A 14,324-nucleotide genomic window follows, 5' to 3' on the forward strand; every position below is an offset into this window, starting at 1 on the left:
CTTTTTTTGGCGTCTCTGGGTTCATAAAGGAGCAGGGAGGGGTGGGTGGGGGGCTGTAGCTGGAGAGGGCCAGTTAGCGTTTGAGTCTAATGTGTAGCAATAAGTCCAGGATAAGATGGAAAATCTTGTGGACTGTTTGTGGAGTGTGTTAGATTATGATGGAAATTTAAGCAGCTGCACAGTGTATGCTTTATACATATATATTTGTTAATCATCTAAATAGCACACCTACAAATCTATATGGAAAATTAATCATAATATTTTATTTACCAATGAAAATGAGTCATGTCAAATTACTATAATTTTGAATATGCTGTGGGCATGGGAAATGTGCAGTGCTTTGAGTAAAGAGGAGGAGCGAGAGAGCTTATGGACCTATTGAGAAAGAGAGAGGCGGTTCAGCCCTGCTATGGTCTCAGCAGCAGCAGCTCAGGGAGTAGTACTAGACCACTGTGTTGTGCAGGAACATGCACGACGTATCCGAAAACCGCTAGCGGAATAAATGAAAACAAAAACTACTCTTTCATGTGGATTAATCCCGGGGAGAGACGTTCAGTCGAAGAGAGAAGACCTTTAAGCGAAATTGGACCGAGTGACGAGAATTGGGACGTTAGTTACACTGCGATAACACCACCGAATGGTTTCTTTTGCCCCGCCGCTAAGGTTAGTTAGCTTTCATTGCTCGCTGTCCATTGGTTTGGGGGGGTCTGTTCTGCTGTTGGATGACGGGGTCCGGCTATTCTTTGGAGGAGAAACAGCAGTATTGACCTTTTCGAGTCTCTATGCTGTGCTATAGTTACACGGTCCGTCAGACCTCTATGAAATTAAATGTTTTAGTGGTGTTCGACTAGCTGGTTACCCATCTTGCCACAGTAGTGCCAGTTGGCTGGTTATTCCCAGCTAGTTAATTATTTTATAAATCCGGAACACGTGCTACATGGCTAGGCTAGGCTAGGCTGGCTAATGGCTAACCAGGGCTAGCTTCCCAAGCTAGCTGTCAGAATGACCGAGTAGCCAGCGCCAATTTTATTCAGGTGAATTAATCAGACACAGGTGGTGATTCGTTACCGACGCTGTTCCACACACAACACGACCAATATCCGACAATATTAGTGGTTGTCAACTTTTTACTATACGGTACCAGAAAAGGGGTTCAAGCTAAGTCATTTAGCCTGCTAACTTGGCTATGCACAATAGCGCCCGGTTTGCATTTGTAAACACTGGTTTTACATGAACTGAACTTAATGCGCTGTATCGGCTTTAGCGGGGACGCATTGGTTTGCCAGATGGCTGATAAGCTATATTTGGCGTGCAGTAGTTTTGTAAGCAGCTTGATGTCAAGTCTCTAAAAACAAAAGTAAAGATGGACTGTAGGGAGTTTGCGTTAATGTTTGGCTTCTCAACATTGCTGCTGAGTGAGTATACTTGCTGGAGTTGGACTGGGGGTTTTGGACCTGTGTATTTTCCGGTAAAGTGCTTTCCTGTCTCTACAGTCTGTGCAATGATAGTCCGTCATAAAAACATTATAATCTTGGTTGTTCTAAGTAGTTAATCGCTATTGAGACACATCTGTTAATTCTGTAAAGACTAAAAACACTTTGGTTGGATACCTAAGGTAGTGAGTTACAAAATAGTAACAGTAAATAGTTTAAAAGACGTTTTCCTAATATTGAATGCTAGGGAGGACGTTCAGCTTGATTGGTGTCCTTGTTGTCTAAAGTTATTTGTTCTATATTGTATATCTTCAACTCTTGTAACACGTACTGTAGATAAAAGCTGATTATCAGCAATCAAATAATAGTCATTTGTCCTGTGAAATTTTTGTTGCTGTGATTGTTCCCTAAGAAACACAAACTCATATTTTGTCTCATACCTTACTTTTATGTGCCCACGTTTGAAACGTGTGCCAACACACAATTGCGAACATACATAAACTAGTGGTGTGGTAATGTGTATTTAAAAACTTGCAAACCTTAAACTGTAACTGTCTGGATACCTGGGATTAAATGATGTATTCACTGATCTGTCCTCTTTGGTTATAAAACAGGGTTTTCCCCAGGATATAGTTTGACCAAGTTGGTAAACCACTTTGATGCACTTTATCACGGATGACCAAAGAGTCGATGCATTTTCCTGTTTCCAATAGTACATAGATTATTCACATCACATCACCAATGATAAAAATAGTGATCTGTGGTTTGTAAGACCACAGGTTTGTAGCAGAGCTAAAAAAAGGAGTTGTACAACAATATGATGAGTGTGTTTGTGTAAAGCAGGCAATGCCTTATCACAAATGAATGAAACGTGTTTCACTCAAAATCAATCAGTATTAAACGCAGTCCATGTATTTATTTTGCATGTCTTTGCGTATAGCTATTCCAGTGTTTTATAACACTTGTGTGATAGGTTACGCTAAACAACTGATTGATTTAGATTACTTCCTATCAACTGAAACATCTAACTTTATCAGCAGGAAGTTTCCTGTTAAACATCTGGTACAGTGTGCAAGTCATTGTTAAATTGGGACAAATTTCCATAATATCCAAAGATAGTTGGAAGATAAAGGGGAAAACCCTCTGATTTATTTCCTTTTCACTCTGATATTTATACATCAGATCCCACCCCTCCCCCAACACTAGCATGGTTTAACCACCCATTAACCACCTACTGCTCCACATTGCTAATTAGCATAAGCAACATGAGCACATGGGTAGTTAGGATATTATGATGCATGTGTGTGTTACTGAAGCTATTTTTATACACATGCTCTTTATAGCAACAAGGAGGGTGTTTTGTCACTGAAAATAGCTAATCAGCTGTTTAGTTTAATGCCATATTTCACCACTAAGGTTGGCTAATGTACAAATAATGTTCCTGCAGTTAACAACAATGATGAAGCAATCCCTCAGTTTCTCCACCATAGCTAAATACAATCATGTATTGGATTGAAGCCCACGCTGTTGGTAAAGTAATGACAGTAATGGCTGTGGCAGCAGAACGGGTGGGGGGGAATATTGCGCCGGTACTGCGTCATGACACCGTAATATGTTATTCTGGGGGCTTAATGCTAAGTATTATTAAAAACAAATATCATTTTCCTAAGCTTCAGCCCTCACTTTTTCTGGACAGCTGCATAATAAAATTGGTTGGACTGGACATTAAAAGTCTCTAGTACAAATTCTGTGTGATGTTTGATTGCCCAGGTTATTTAGCTTATTTAGTACATGAATGTAAAATTACTCTGTATTACAAGCAGTTGTAGTACTTGTAGACACTTGGTGTGTGTGATGCGGCAGGCTGAAAAGCTTTTAAACCTTCTAATAATCCATAATGCACTCAAAATCAAAAATCAAATTCTGACGTGAATCCACAAAATTGGAGTCTGTATTGCATAGTGTCAGGATTGTAAAGAGTTAAATTGGAGTGAGGTGATATCTCCCCCTTTTCCACAAGGGTAATGGGGGCAGGAGATAATCCCGTGCTCTGCATGGAGCCTCAGGGAGACCGTTACACCGCTAGTTCAATTTCTTCTCTTATTAAGAAACACAACAGAGTTATGAAACCGGAAAGGGGAAGTTCTTGCTCATTTCATTTTATTTCATTGTGAAAGATGAATCCTTACAGTAAATTCTTGTGGGAAGACAAAGCACATTGCATCATCATAAATCAATGATTTCCATTAAAATTCCAAATGTCTTTCTTTCATAATAATAAATGTCACAAGTTCTTTATTTTTTATTTATGTCACCATTGGCTGCCTCTGATATAGCAGGTAATCTTCCACAAACAACAAAATATACCATATACAGGAAGAGCATGTGTAACACATCTAACTCTTGTAACTAAAAACATATTCTAGATGAGTTAAAAATGGTGTTATAGTCAGAGTAATGTGAGCATTTGCAGTACATGCATAGTAAAAGACTGCTTCAAATGTGATTTAATTTTTTTTCTTTTTTGCATTTGTTACATTTGAACTGTTAGATCATTCTTGAATATACTCCAGACACATGCATGGTCAGCTGGACACCCGATAACAGACTAATCAATTCTGTTATACTACTTTGAAGTCAACTTGTGCATGTGTAGATTTTGCAATGTACTGTAAATTTTCTATAGATTTTGCATGGTTACCCCCTCCAAATAAACAAACAAAAAACACGAACATCCACATGGATCTTTGCAATCAAATTCTAAACCTGAGTTGATTCTAGTGGACTTGTGGATGTAGAAACTATATAATGAATGCTTGAGACTTGGGTGTAGTGCCTAAGCATGTTTTTAATTTGGGGAAAAAAATATTAAATATTTGCCAAAACACCTCAACTGGGTGTTTTGGCAAATAGGCAACACCATGGTGGAGATGGTGAACCCAAGTGAAGCGATACAGAATACCTTCTTGTAGGGCTGCACGATTAATCGTTAGAAAATCGCGATCTCAATTCATACTTATGTGCGATCTCATTTCCAAATGACAACGATTAACCGGGACGTAATCTGCATGAAAACAAGCGCTCACTCTTCCTGCTCAACAAATGACAAGGGCGGAGCCTTATACCACGTGATACAGAAGCCAGCTGGCTGCTAAAATTGGCAGGGGAAAAAACAACGGAGAGTACGTGAGAGATGATGAGAAAGTGACAGGAGAAAATCAGTCCCGGTCAACCACCCAAACATCAATAACGGGAACCTTATACAGTGCTTCCCCATACCCGTCGAACTCCCGCAGACACAAAGAAATTACGGAGGCTATCACTTATCTCCTGGCTAAAGATATGGCTCCCATCAACACTGTGCAAAACGAGGGATTTAGGAAAATGATCAACACCCCCCCAGACGCTACACAGTGCCGTCCCGCAACTATTTTTCTATTGTTGCACTACCTGCTCTATACACGCAGTGTCGAGCAACGGTGGAGACGACATTTCAAGCAGTACAATATTTTGCGGCAACGACAAAATGTGAGACATTTGTTGTTTTTATGTTCAGTCTCAACTGTTACGAAGTTGATGTGCAATAAATATTTATACTGGAAAAGAAAATCGTGAGAGAATCGTGATCTCAATTCTAAGCAAAAAAATTGTGATTCTCATTTTATGCAAAATCGTGCAGCCCTACCTTCTTGTAACTCAAATCATGACGCGTGTTTAAAACATTTACAGCCCTAGCCACGTTTCATTACAAGGCTTTTCCTTTTCCTATGCTATCATCATAAATAAGAATGTTTTTAATGACTTGCTGGTTAAATATATGCTACACTGGCTCACTGTTCCTTCTCGTGGTACATATTTGAATTACAGGAAAGTACGGCCTGGTTATAGTCCAATTTTAGTTGATATTTCTTCAGCACAGTGCACACAAGTTTTGGACTGAAGTCATAGCGGTTGGTTCTTCACATTCTGATAATGGATTTAGCACAGCATGCATATTAGGCCAAACAACAGCCGTCTATATACATCCTAACTGCTAGCTTTATATGCTGTATGTCTTCAGACTTGACCAGTTCTTGTAAAAAAACTAGCTACTAGATGATGCAACACTCACCCCTCCGCTCTCTAGCAGTGTTACCTTCAGCTTGATCATGTTGAGCAACAGGTGGGGAATGAAGAAATGTACAGATATGTATTCATGCACACGTATGTATGTAGGGTAGGCGAATGTAATTTTTGGTGTGTCAGGGCTGCAAGACATTGTTTTATATCAGATAAAGCCTTGGTTCAAATCTCTACCCGAATCTTGGCTGTTGACAGGCCGGTTGGATGAGGAATTAAATCACAAGTTCACATGGTTTCTTACCCTCATAATGCAACAAATCCAAGCAGATGTGACTTTTCCAACACTTAGCACTTGACACAGCAAATTAAATGTTTATTTACTCTAACTGCTGCACAAACAGAGTGATTATAGGGAAACGACACAAGTTTAGTACGTGGTGCACTTCATGAACCCTCAAGTTTACATGTGGAAACCTAAGAGAGAAATATGAGGCAGTCTCTGTAAAACTGCCTCACAGGCTCTTTCCCTCCTCCAACCCAGTTTCCTTCTCACTGGATGAGTAAGTGCAGCTGTCTAGCATTTCTTGCTCACTAGTGGACTGCACCTGGTAGGTTTTGTGTGTGGAGAATGTTATGCATGACTCAGTGTGATAGAATATTATGATCAAGCACAGCTGGTCTGTTGCTCTGCTTCAGATTACAATCTAAGTGCCATTGAACTGGACAATGGTACCACCCCAGCTATAGTGGCTACATGGGGGGGCTGAAGTTAGGCAGCTGTGCAATATATTTTTTTTTTTTGTGATTGCAAATGGAAAAACTTGTTGTGACGTGTTGTTCAAAGAAAATGTCTCTGATATTGGTTATCCTGCAGCCTCAGATTTCTGCCCTAATCATAAGTAATCTAATTATCCCATTTAGGGAGTCTCAGTTATAGAGAGGAGGAGGTTGGGCATGTTCGGTCTGCTGGCCTAGGGGTTAAAAGGGTACGGAGGTCAGACAGATTCTGTGTCCATCACCTTGCAAAGTTTAAAAACGGGAGATCTATTTTTCAATCAGGAATGTGTGTCGCTTGAGAAATAACATGTAAAATTCCTCATATGTATAAACATTGAAAACTGATTGCCTGTCTTGTTATAGCAGACTTTTTTTTTTTTTTTTTTTATTTACACTCTTTAGGGTGTTCATGTTGACCTTTATTGTAAAGTAGTCTATCAGGTTTTTAAACAATAACTTATTTTTTGGCTGTTTGGCTTTTGTGTGTTTGTGTTGCATACAAAGTACTTCCAGAATAATTTTGTGGTAAATAGGCTGTAGATGATGTTGACAGTTGGTACGGCACTCTATCACTACGTTAATGCACTACCTGTTCCTGCCAATTACAAAAACTGTATAAACAGCAGTCTAAACTGCTACTATTGTTTGTATTCATGTTGTGGCAGTATGCGTTTCTAGTGGGGTTTTTTTGGTATGTGGAAGAACATGTTTTATAACCCCACGCTTTATCATAATACACTTGAATGTTAGGTGAGTAACAGGAATTTTTTTGTTTTGTTTTTTTGAGCACCAAACTTCACTTCCTTTTGTTACAATTATCTGTTACAGGAATCTTGGTATCTTTTCCTTTTTTGGTTAACTTGCTCCTTTTTGAGAAATGTCATGAATTTCTCTTTTAGTCGGTGTCTTTGAAGATTAGATGTGACTGCGTTTTAAATACGAGAGAATATAATCAAATGTTTAATGTTGAGCTACTTAATTTACCCTTTTTTTGTTTCATAGATACAATTACGAAGATAATTAAATGGTCAGAAAAGATACTTAGCACTTCTTATTGTGTTGTAAAAACCATCTCAAAACCTCTTCAGATACACCTGCGTTTGGATGCTCTTAATAGAGGTGTTGGAACTGTTATTAGAAGGTAGTCATTTATTATTCATAAGGTGTTCTGTTTTGATTTCCCTAGCTATGAAATATTCTTGCTATTAAAACCAGTCACCCATATTTAAACGCTATAAAAGAGAGCCAGACAGCGGATTAGCAAAGATTAGAAATGGCTCTGTGGTAAGTGATTCACTTGACTCAGTTACGCAACACAGATGACAGCATGGTAAAGGGCATTACTCTTGTTTGTGTGTAGGCTACCAGTGTGGGTAGTGTTGCGTTTGCCTCTCTGATTAGCCCAAGTTTTCTACTAGGAGTGTGTTACAGCATTGTTATTTGTCCCCCCCCCACCCCCCCAATTAAAGGATGTTAGTTAGCCAAGCTGAGAGTTGATGAACACATATCAGCTGTATTTCCACTGTAGAAGTGAGAGGTATGAAAGTGTAATTACTGGTTGCGTGTGCTTGTGTGAGAGGATTGAACTCCTGTCTTGACATGTACCTTGGATCCATGACAGTGCAGTTTGGAACAAATTAGTCCTTTTGAATGTGCCTGTACATCAAACTGTTGATATGACATCTGGTCTTTGCTTTGTAATGTTTGGATCTATTCCCTGCTTAAATGTTTCCCTGACTATAATTAATTCAACCTTGTGTGTCATATTTGGGAACGGTGTATTGTTTGTGCCATCTGTGTCAATACTGGAGGGATGTATGGACTTTAGTATTTGGCAATACATGCACGCTGTCAGTGTACACACACAGACACCTTGTCATGCATAACTGGAAGTTCTATGAAGCTGCTATCATGAGGGGCAAACAGGCACTCGGGTTGCATGCTGCCATACTGAAGAACATTTCAAAGTTCTTGAATAATTGAGCAGCAGTGCGGGGGACGTAGGTCAGCTCAGCAGACAAGTGCACTCCTCAGTTTTATTTCCTGCTGCTTAGAATTGAGAGCTGAATGTCAGGTGGACTTTTAAGAACCATTGGAGAATAAAGGGAGATTCATAAGTTAAGGCTTCATGTTATCATGTCCCACACAGCTGGGAAATAACTTTGTGTGTCAGTAACAGATAAATGATATTTTGTACTCTAACAGTAATGGCCATACAACAATTTCTGCATAAAATGTAAACTGTTACATGAACAATTCCTTATCTTTACTTTGTGAACTTTACCAGACAAGTTATGAAGGCAGAGTTGGAGTATTGTTGTGCATTTTCTGACATTTCTGACCTGAATGAATAAGGTTTATCTAGACAACTTGAATTTCTATATTATTTAGTTCAGATTTATGTATTTGCCTGACTTGTAGTGCATTTGCCTTGGTCTGTTAATTTTACAAGTATACTCTAAGAATAAATGAACAATATAATTTAGCATTGTGATAGAGAACTTGAGTTGTTTCCAGTTGTTTTACTTACCTACTTACCATTGAATATCCTTGATAGGCCAGTTTTGGCTAATAAAACCCAGATAAACAGTATGTGATGATACAACAGTCGGAAGCGAAAGAAAGTACCTTTATATCTCGGACATAATGCGAACACTTTGCAGAAGATGTAATCATTTAGCCTTGTCAATATACAAACTAAAACATGGCTTTACATAGCTTCCAGGTAGGAAAAGTCGAGCCAAATTTGAAGTGCCTTCGGCCTATTTTCTATCTGAATGCCACCAGATGGTGATAGCTGTGGTTGCAAAAAGACTTGTTTCTATGGGAGTATACGAGGAAAAGCTTTCTGATTTGACTTGGTAAACAATTTCCTGCTGAGTTTATGGTCTCAGTCTCTCATTTGGGGTCGTACTAAAAATTAGGTTTATTTTGTAAATCTTGGGCGCACTGTTTTGAAGAGTAGAATTATTTGTGGTTATTACTTATTGGGTCGTGACTTCTGTTTCACAAGCCGTCAACCAGCCAGCAAGTGGTTTCACAATCAAACCCTCCCCTGCCTGTCACATCTGAATTTTGAAACCAAGATGGTGACAAAAGAAACGCCCATCTTGAGGGTTCAAAACTGGACTTTAGCTTGGTTAGTGAGCTGCACTTATAAAGACACAAAAACTGCTTATTAGTGCTACCAGACTATTAAAATGCTATGAATTATCAGAGGTGAGGCCTTGGGACAGACATTGGTTTTCGTGGCCTTTCCTAGCACATCTGTCAGTCAAAGAAGCCATACCACTAACTCCAAGCATCAACAGTATTCGTACAGATATCCAGTTACCATGTATTTAGTTGCTCTACAAGGGGAGAAATAGTCATAGAGACCTAAGTTGCTTTTGTACTGGACTCTAAACCTACTATTCAGTTGTGCATTTTAACATGGGAGTTTTCAGTGGACTCTTTTGGAGCCAGTCTCAAGCCTCAGCACAGTATTTATTGGTACAGGGATGTCTGAATCACCACCATAGGTGGCCACCATTTTTATTAATTTGACTGTCAGCCTGTTTTTTCTTGATGTCTATTAGAATTCCATTCCCCAGTATGAGGGGAATGGTTTTGATTAGTTTGTTGGTCACGTATATGATGTTATGGGTTTTAGGAAGAGCTTCCACAAACGGGTCACACTGCGTATATATATTGGATTAGAAGCTCGGAAAATGTTCTGTAAATTCTTTAGACTGTATTGAGTTCAGTGTGTACCAGTGTTTACTTTCTAACCAGTTTCCTCAATACTTTGCATTCTCACTTTGTGGTTTCATATGTTTTGTATGTAGGCGTATTCCTGTAAACTCATTCTTAGGTGCTTATTAAGATTTTTGTTGATTCTTCATAATGGATTTACCAGAGAAATTACGTAAATTTTGCTTCCCTGGCGTCATCATGTGTCAGTGAACAGGAGGAGTATCTTTTAGATCCTCAAGAGTGTTTTGGTTGAGTGGCTTTGCTTGCATGATTACAGGGAGTCATAGTTGGCAGTGTGTGAAGGCCTGTGTTCTACACTGGGCAGCAGGGAGGGGGCAGGGCGAGCCTTATGTAATTTCACACAGTGTCGCTGAAGCGGCCAGTAGCGAGGGAACAGGCAGGAAATCCAATAATGGCTCTACTGTACACCATAGACACAGCTGGATGACCACATCTGGAGGTTCAGAACAGCCAATCGCTGGCTCTGTTAGTCTCTCACCTCCTCCTGGCTAGTCCTTTCCTGTCAGATTAGTCCATTTTTAAAGTCTGTGTTGAAACGGTGACAATGATGCATGCAGTCTATTGCAAAATACAAATGCATTTTTTTTTCCTTCTTCTGGTCTCACATGCTTTTTACCTGATGTCTGATACAGCTATCCTAGTGGATTATTCAGACTAGTTATATATTTTTCTTTTGGTTATTTCCTGTGGGTATAACAGTAGGTGAATCATAGGTTGTTGTTTTTTGTTTTGTTTTTGTTTTTGTTTCTTTTTGTTTTTTAAACTACACATTTATACTAATAGCTTCAGCATACCAGTCTCATAGAGGTTTACCTTAAAGGTGTGCAGCAGAGCATCTCCCAATGCTAAACTACTATAATGGTTTCAGACCTAAGTTTTATCTGTGTGTAAGGTCAGAAAGTTAACAGATGAGTCATGCAGTCAGCTGACTCATCTTATAAAGGTAGATAAACTGTGATGTGTCATTAATTTAATTTCTGCTGTCTATCTTTTAGAGCTTCTGAAACTCTGCCTTGTTTTTCCTCTGTGGCCTGCGGTCCGTTGATCTGATTGGCTAAAGCCTGTGGTAGACATGGCCAAGATATTTTTGAAAGTACGTACCCCTTTTCCAAACAGCTCTCAGGGATGACTTCTCAGATGGTTCTCTGCAACAAACCCAGCAAATCTAGCGCTTCACTTAGCTTTTGGGCTGTGGCCTTGTGTAGGGTCCAACCATAAATTGGCAGCAATACTGAACCCTAATACCCACCAAATCTAAAAGTTTTAAGATTTATGAGAGTTCTGTAATTGGCTTTTCTTATGAGAACACAGTACTGGTTCACATCTTGGCACTACAGCCTGAAATAGACATCTAAGCAGCATTAATGTTAATAAGTGTAAAATATATGTGATGCATATGCAACAAATTAGGTGACCTACTTTTGACACATTGCTTTTCAGTGCACAGAATATAAAGGCTTTTAATCATCGTATTGCATTGTATGGCAAGCATTATTTTTCTACTTTTCTTGTCAAACTAAATGGCACAGTAGGTTTGCGTTTAAAAGACCTTATTTGGGTAGCATTACATTGGTTATTTTACCTAATAAGAGCCATATCAGTGAAGCTTCCTGTGCTGTTTATACTTGAATACTTCCACTTTCATTTTCAGTCACGGCATCTGAAATAGCTTTGTTGTTGTTGTTGTTTTTTCTTTTTTTACTCGTGTCTCATGGCTGCAGGTGTCTTTGTTTCTAATCATGCTGCTGTTAGTGTGATAGGCAGTGCTGTTCCGTCAGATTTAAAATGAAAGGTCTGACAGGCTGTGGTTAAGGGTCATTGTAACTCTTTCTATCAGGCAAATTACAGCTGTGTCAAAGTTGACTGTGGGTGTTCACACTTTTTGCACAATGTCTTCAGTTGCTGACTGTGTGTTGTGACCGCAGATTTCCTTTGTGAAAGTCAAGCAGGGGTAGGCTGCAGTGTTTGGGTAACTGCTTTCCTATGTGGCAGCTAGCAGTGTTATCATTAGGAAAGCTTCTAGCATCCTTGCAGCTATTGCCAGATTAAGATCGAGTACATTCAAAAATAAAACACAAATTCTGGCCTGATTTTTAGATATTTGAATGTTGAAATCTTTGTATGTTATCTCTAGATTAACAGAATTTGCCACAGTGTGTGAAGTACACTTCACCTCTTAGCCTTTGTGGTCCCACTGCTTTTTAAAATAGACACAGAAAGCTAACATTTGTGTAAGTTTAACCTTATTTCAAGCTGAAAACTCTGAGCAGTCTTTCTGTTTTGATTACATAGGAGGGCTTCAGATACCTGTTAGTCTGGGTAGAGCAGATGTTAGTGATAGATGATATATCTTCATATCCCCATATTCATTACTAGTCCAAACATATTGAGATTTGCCAATTCTGATGCACATTTCAAAGCCTAAATGCTGAACACACAAGAAATCTGTTTTTGAGAATTTAAGCCACACTGGTGACTGCTTTGACGGGTGTCTAATAGTAACCTAGCAGTTATTAGTAAGTTTGGGTGAGTCCACTGTTGCGGAAAAAAGGGAATATTTTTCATAGGCGCGCTGTTCCTCGTGCTGCCTAAAAATAATTGAAAGGCTACTGATGTAGCACTTGTCACCTTATGAAAGCAACACCAGTGATTGTCTAACTAATGACAACTGCACCAGCCTGAGTCTCCAGCTCTAATATTTAATTAATGCATTAGCACACCAGGCAAATACCCTCTTCATTGGCCAGATGCCGCTGATCATCGCATATCACACGAGTTGTCTGTTGGCACAAATCGTGCCTGTGTTCTTTCTTTTTCTTTCTTTTTTTTATGGCTGTGTCTTAGATTAAATATGTACTCACAATAAGGATATCTTACATCATGACCTCTTTACAGCATTGATTTTTATGTCATCATCCTACTTTTTAAAGGCAGAGCAGTCTGCCTTGTCGTCATTGTTTTGGATATTTCAGCTTGGCAGTAGAAATGCTGGTGCACTTTGGTTTGGATCTTTAGTGTTTTTTGTTCTGGGATTAACTGAAAGGTATTTGCAATCACCTTCTCTCTTTTTCTTCTTCTTTTTCATTTCACTGTTTGTAGTACGTCCTCTTCTTGGCGTTTCTGTTCATGACACAGGCCGATCAGAATGAATTATTTAAACAGTGAAACAAGGCAAGGCCATGTCTGGGAAACATCAGTGTCAAGAGAAACCTTTTTTTTTGTCTCTAGATATAAAACAAATAGTGTAATGATTTCCACTGTATCATCTTAGGATGGGCATTGACCTTCTCTGTCCTTTGACCTTAAAAGATCTATTTGGGCCTAATTGTTAGGCTTCAGTGGATTAATTGCAAGGGCTCTGTTTCTGTGTTAAATTTCAGTGGATGGGGAACAAGGAAAAATGTTGGAGTAGAGCTGCATAGTGTTACACATGAATGTGTAAGACTATGCTAAAGTTTCTCCAGAATTAGTTATAAGACTGCAGGTTGCTCCCCCCAAAAAAACTAGGAGTTGAAAAATATGAAATCATGTTATGACTACCACAAGATGTTAAGGGTGTCTAGTGACATTAAGCAGACCTGTCTCAGATCACCTGATATGTCTGGGCAGTTCGTACATCTGAAATGTATTTTGCCCATAACCGTTTGGTTTGGTATAAACAAACAGAAAGTTGCACAGGAAGTGCAAAGATGTGTGACCAGACTGGTTTTCCTCCTCTCACTGGATCAGCTGCAGACTGGTAAAGACCGAAAAAATACATGGACACACTTAGGTTAAAGTCCTGTTGAAACACAAGCTTACACACTTGTAAATGTTAATACAGGAGGTTACCCAGACTGTAGGAGAGTGTGATTTCAGTACCTGTAAGAAATCTTCTGCCATGTAGATAAAATGGTTTTGAAGCCTCTAAGCAGGACGTCAGATAAGCACGAGGGGTTTTTTAGGTTAATGTGTAAGAGAATCTACTGTGTAATGGTAATCGAATTGGTTTAAAATTAACAAAAATAACAGTACAGTATCTAATTTGGATGACCAAGCAACTTTGTTTTTCTTCAAGGGGCAACAAGCAACATTTGTAACCTCTGGATGTTGGATGAGACACCAGAATCAAAGACAAAAACAAATTGATGCAGTGGCCACATTTTTCCTGTCACTTAGCTGAATGCTGCTTTCACTCGCATCTCTTTAAAATACAGGGAGGTCCCAGAGAGGCACTCTCTGGGTATCTGAGCTGGGTAGGGAGTATAGCAGCCTCACCTACTTGTTGTTTACAAGTGGTAGCCAATCACAAGAAAG

At 39.2% G+C, this 14,324-nt stretch overlaps 1 protein-coding gene across 3 annotated transcripts in view; it reads left to right on the top strand.

The window, feature by feature from the left end:
* The first annotated feature begins 423 nt into the window (after positions 1-423).
* Positions 424-14,324, top strand: part of ncor2 (nuclear receptor corepressor 2) — an 87,379-nt gene continuing 73,478 nt past the window's right edge. For 2 of the 3 annotated variants that reach the window (XM_031731286.2, XM_039620481.1), the window contains exon 1: positions 424-663. The gene's annotated coding sequence lies outside the window, so the exon portion shown is untranslated. Of the gene's footprint in view, positions 664-11,102; positions 11,122-14,324 lie in introns of those variants that run through there. The other variant, XM_039620480.1, reaches the window with a different exon arrangement.

This window comes from Oreochromis aureus, linkage group 12 (assembly GCF_013358895.1).
Source record: "Oreochromis aureus strain Israel breed Guangdong linkage group 12, ZZ_aureus, whole genome shotgun sequence".
In the NCBI taxonomy this organism is placed as follows: Eukaryota; Metazoa; Chordata; class Actinopteri; order Cichliformes; family Cichlidae; genus Oreochromis; species Oreochromis aureus.